At 38.1% G+C, this 6,000-nt stretch overlaps 1 long non-coding RNA gene across 1 annotated transcript in view; it reads left to right on the top strand.

The window, feature by feature from the left end:
• LOC106510698 overlaps nt 784-6,000 on the top strand; it is a 66,276-nt gene continuing 61,059 nt past the window's right edge. The window contains exons 1-2 of the long non-coding RNA XR_002345123.1: nt 784-887; nt 1,169-1,277. This is a non-coding gene — a long non-coding RNA (uncharacterized LOC106510698). The remainder of the gene's footprint in view (nt 888-1,168; nt 1,278-6,000) is intronic.

The following is a 6,000-nucleotide window of genomic DNA, read 5'->3' as shown; positions in this document are numbered from 1 at the left end:
CTCAATTTTATTGCAACCAACCTCTATTAAGTCTCAGGCACTATGCTGGATTGTGGACTGTTCCATTTAATTTTCTTGAAATTGCAAGGTTATTTCCATTGGAACCTCTGTTGTAGATGAGGGAACCTTGGCCCTGAAAATTCCATAATTGGCCTGGGGGAACAAAGCAGAGCTGGGATAGAAACTCAGGCCTGTCTTTGTTCTTCCTGTTGCTTTTTGCTACTTCCCAGTATGAAAGCTGCATGATCCATAGTCATCAAGATTTCAAAGGATTTGACCAGCAAGAATGACATTATCCTAAAGGTAACATTTAAAGAGTTTACTGGGAGAATACTCTTGCTACCACTGCTAGTGCCAGTAGAGTCTATAAGATCGACAAGACATTCTGCCAGTAAAAGACAGTGCCCCATGTGTATTTAATTTTGGTCTTCTTCTTTAACTACAAAGAGTTAAAACTACATTTAACTATAAATGTAAGGCAAAGAAAGACTCATTTTTTTTACAACTTAACTTTCTAAATGACTTGGACATCCTTGGGGGGGGCTTCTTATTTTTTCTACTCTCATGAGCCCTCTAAGGACTAACATGTTAAAAATTATGATTATTCTTTCCAGATGTGGGAGTTTTGATTACAAGTAGAATAGGAGTAGCTAAGTGGTGGCGGAGCTGGCATTGGTCAGTGGAAAATGTTCAGACAACATGCAGAGACCTGCCAAGTCTCTTGCAATGTTTTATTTGTATTGATATGTGTTTGGCTCAGTCAGCTGTGCTTGAGGTTGCGGTTGGATGGAATGACCAGGCAAAAGAGCTCTGGGGGTATTCCTCCTCATTCTGCTATGATTCCCGAGGCCTGAGCAGATTAAAGATAGGGTTGATTCTGCAGTTAGGTAAGAGATTGAATAAAATATATACCATTGGTGAATAATGGGAAGTATCTCAAGAAATTGCTTACATCAGAAAGTCAGTGAGAAATCAGCAGGGATTTCAGAGTATTGAAATGAATATTGGACACTAAAATTACCACTGTGCAGTTTAAGAAAATTATAGATTCCCAATTAAATCATTGAATTTTAGCTTCTGCCTTAAACAAAGTACTTCATGTCTTGTTCATTTTGTTATTCATGGAGAGTCCTTGCCCGCCCTAAGAACAGGCTTCTCTTTATTTCAGGGGTAACTGCTCAGCTTGCGTCTTCATCTCTCCTTCCGACTTCCCGATGGGTAACCGACATCTGAACCATCCATGTTTCCCCTGCAGAATTACCTCGTCGGTCTAGAAGGTGACGTGGATCAGTAAAGCTGGTGGCAATTTTGGCCACCGCTATATTCCTATTTTTATGTAATGGATCTTTTGTACTCTCCATTTGTTTGTCATTCAGTGTTGGTCTGGTTTCCAAAGTTGCCTTGGTTTTTCAACCGTGAGGTAGGAGTGCAGGTGTCACCATATGGGGGTGTGCTGATGCCTAGAAAGGGAATCTCTACATGACAGTCCCATGTTTTGTTCTTTGGTTTCTGTTATGTAAGAGATAAAGTGGGAGAGAGAAAGAAACTGTATATTATCAGTCCAGGCCTTAAGCTTTCAGGTGAAGCTTCTGTCATTCTAAATCACCCTTCAGATTTTTTCAATATGGGGAAATTATTCAATGTGGGGAAATTATTAAAAATCGAACCACAGATTTTTTTTTTTTTTGTATAGTTTTGTTGGAATAGTGGTTAGTAAATCCCAGGCACCTCTTTGGAGTCTCTAGGAATTCTGGACTCAAGAAGAAAGAAGAGTTTGAAAAACAACTTTACAAATTCAATTTTATTCAGAAAAGTCTCCTAATAGAGGCAAATGGAAAGACTTTGGAATAAGACAAGTTTAGGTTTGAATCCTGGTTCTGCCACTTACTAACCTTGTAGATTTGGCCAGATTATTTCACCCCTGGAACCTCAGTCTTCTCGCCTGTGAAATACCAAAATGAATACAGCCCTTTCAGAATTATTATATTAGCACATGCAGATTTAGACCAGAGAGAATGATATCGATTGCATTCTTACTCTCTACGAGGTCCTGTATAAGCACTGTGGCATTTAATCTTCAAAACTATCCTGTGGGGTAGTTTATGTGATTCTAAAAAAAACAAATGTAGCTGAAAGCAAAATTAAAAATATAATTTACTTTGTCAGCCATTGGATTTTTTTTTAATAAGTATGAGTTAAGGCTAAATCAATACCCCTCACAGACTTTAGAAATTGTGGTTCTGAGTCAGGAGGAAAAACTCCAGGAAAAATTGAGTTGTAAATAGAACCCAGATGTTGTATTTATTCATTTTTAAAACAGGTATGTGTTTTTTGTTTTTTGATTTTTAGGGCTGCACCCACGGCATATGGAAGTTCCCAGGCTAGGGGTCAAATTAGAGCTGCAGCGGCTGGTCTATGCTACAGCCACAGCAACACAAGATCTGAGCTGCATCTGCAACCTGTACCACAGCTCAGGCAATGCCAGATCCTTAACCCACTGAGCGAGGCCAGGGATCGAACCCACATCTTCATGGACACTAGTTGGGTTTGTTACCACTGAGCCACAATGGGAACTCCCTTAAAGAAGTATATGTTTAAAAAGATCAATCCTAGGACCTGCCCATCATTTTTGCTGGAACTGTGAGCAGCATGAGCTGAACAGTGTCAGTGAGCTCTGTGAGGAAGCCAGAAACTTCTTCCATCTGCTCACTGCTAAGCACAGGTACTTGAAGCAGGTGTTTAATACCAACTTAGTAGATACTTGGTGTGTAGTACGTACTTAGTAATGCTTTTTTTTTTTTTTTTTTTTTTTTTTTTTTAGCGCCTCACCCCAGGCAAATGGAATTTCCCAGGCCAGGGGTCAAATCGGAGCTGCAGCTGCCGGCCTACATCACAGTCACAGCAATGCAGGATCCGAGCTGAGTCTGTGACCCACATCACAGCTCATGGCAATGCCAGATCCCCTACCTGCTGAGCTAGGCCAGGGATCCAACCTGCATCCTCATGGATATCGGTTGGGTTTGTTTCTGCTGTACTACAACGGGAACTTCCTAATGATGCTTAATGAATGAAATTTTGTTAAATAGACAAATTAGTTTTTAAAGTGGAAAAATATACCTCCCTTAAAATATCTTTCTCTCCTCCCACATGGATAATTTTTTTTTTACCAGTTTTTTAGATTTCCCCAATACATTATTATTTTTTTTCTACTGTACAGCATGGTGACCCAGTTACACATACATGTATACATTCTTTTTTCTCCCATTATCATGCTTCATCATAAGTGTCTAGACATAGTTATCAGTGCTACACAGCAGGATCTCATTGCTAATCCATTCCAAAAGCAGTAATTTGTATATATTAACCCCAAACTCCCAATTCACTCCACTCGCTCCCCTTCCCCCTTGTCAACCACATGTCTATCTATTCTCCAAGTCCACCACATGGATAATTTTTAAAGTTTTCAAAAACTTTTTATCTTGGAGAGCAAACACTATTTTATTTTCAAAAAAATTTTAAATACTTGCATTTTAAAGTTATTCTGAGTCTTTCCATGGGAACATTTGATTTTGCCATTTTTTTAAAAAATTTTGAAAATTTTTAAAAATGTGAGATAATGCATATGTAAGAAAATCTCATATTTATATCTTAATATGTCTGGAAAATGCTGTAATTTTTAAAACTGGCTATTTGTGAGTAGCCAAAGGAAAAGAAATGATAAAATTGGAAACATTTCAATGAGCTTAAATTTTGAATAAATTGAAAAAAAATTGGGTTTTTAAGTTTTCTGGCCTATAGATAGTAAAATAAAAAAAAAGATAAAAATAGCTAATATTATAGTGCCTAATGTTCTAAACCTTGCAAAGTGCTCTCTGTATGCATTATATTTCTTGATCTTCATAACCACTCTGTCAAGCAAGTATTGCTATTTTTCCCATTTTACAGATGAGAAAACTGAGGCATGAAAGCCAAATGACTTTGCCCACACAGCCAGCAAGTAGCAGAAACAGGTTTAGAGCCCAGGACTCTTTGACTCCACACCCTGCAATCCTGCTTGTCTGTTGTGCCCAGAGCTTGGCCTGAGTTTTGTGGGCACAACTCATGAAGGAGCTGGTCCCCCCAATGTGCAGAGAGGAGCTCAATTATCAGTGCATTCAGCCCAAGTAGCAAATAACTTGTTCTCCCTAAAGTTTCAGAATTATTTGCTCCAGTAAAAAGATTATCCACATCCCTTCTCAAGAAAGTCTGATGAGGGAACTAACTCCAGATCTCACACACACACACCACACACACACACACACACACACACACAGAGGATATGTGCAAAACAAAAGCTCCATTTTGAAACTGAAATTAAATTTTTTTTTGAGCTATTGCAGAGTCAAGCTGAATCCTGAGGAGCCTCATAAACTGTGGAGTTCATTTCCTGATTTAACTTTGTTGCTCAGTCCAGTTCTCAAGAAATACAATTGTTTGGTTATTTTTCCCTTGTATAACTAGGCCAAACGATGGTGCAGATGTAATTCGGAACACGTAATAGCACCTGACATTCATGGTGCCTAACTGTTTATGAGGCGTCATTCTTCCTGGTTCATTAATGCAAAATTCTGATTCCATCTGCCTTATCCCAAATGGATCTTGTGTAAGAGCAAGGAAATGTAAATGCAAAAATAACTTTTTATGCAACATTAGGATGAGACTTCGCTTATACCAAAACACACATTAAAATAAAAAGGAGTACACAATCGTAATTATGGATTTCTCCTTCATTGCATTTACAATGTCTTTCTTTATACTACATTACCCTGTACAATAAAACATATTTCAAATAAAAAACAATGGGATAGTGAGGAGGGAAATTCTACTTTTTGCCAGTATGAGAAAAGTTAAATTTTTTTTTTCTTTTTCAGCCGCACCCGTGGTGCATGGAAGTTCCCAGGCCAGGAACTGAATCTGAGCTGCACCTGTGACCTACACCCTAAGGTCACTTGGCTGTGGCAGTGCTGGATAGTTAACTTGCTGTGCCACAGTGGGAACTCCAGGAAAGGTTAATTTTGAAAAACCAAGCAAATAAGTTAGATGTCTGCTTGTGCATGTTTAAGGGCACTTTTCTCTAAATGGATCCATTTAGCTAAACCCAATTGTTATCTTGTGTCTTTTCACCTTGATTTTTATAATAATGTGAATGAATCAATAATCTTATGTTTTCCATAGTACTTAAAAAAGCCAAAACCCAGTAGAATAACCCAAAGAATGTACAGTATTTTAATAACTGTGCTGTCAAAAATGGCACCTATGTTTATTTGGCTATCTGATCCGCGGAAAGAACTAAATGGCTTTACAAACTTTCCAAAACAAGCACGAACCAAAAAAAAAAAAAAAAAAAAAAAACCCAACCCCCCAAAAAAACAAGAAAACCCAATCAAAAACAAAAAAACCCCACAAAACAAAACAAAACACTCCTCCCTCAGGGTTAGCAAAAACCTAAGACTTCAAGCCTAATAGGTAATTATTTTGGAAATTTGTATTCTAAAAGCGGGAGGGGGAGAAAATGCCAACGCCATCCTAACCATAGCTAATTAAAAACAGTTGGTGAGTGAGCTGATTTTGGCAAAAAGAAATGAGTTACAACACTTGAAGTGACTGGTGTAGAACTCAGAAAGCAATCCAAGGAAGCAAACAGTGCTTTGCTTTTGGGGCAATTTACTTTAGTCAGACAGCTCTATGAGGGGTGGTAGGATCCAGAAAGTTGTTCACTTTGAGATTAGCAGATAACCAGCCTTTTAAGGCCATAGTGTTCTCTGAAAAACAACCAAAACCCCCCTGGCGCTCAAAAGATGTTAACTCTTGAAGCAATATATAATATATATATATATATATTTTTTTTTTCCCCCCAAGGAGTGCTCTACTCAATTAGGTAAAGTTATTTAATTTTTTAATAATTCAACTCCGGAGTTCCCGTCGTGGCTCAGTGGTTAATGAATCCGACTAGGAACCATG

The sequence above is a fragment of the Sus scrofa genome, chromosome 6 (genome assembly GCF_000003025.6).
Source record: "Sus scrofa isolate TJ Tabasco breed Duroc chromosome 6, Sscrofa11.1, whole genome shotgun sequence".
Classification (NCBI taxonomy): Eukaryota; Metazoa; Chordata; class Mammalia; order Artiodactyla; family Suidae; genus Sus; species Sus scrofa.
This window is presented reverse-complemented; position numbering and strand designations above follow the sequence as displayed.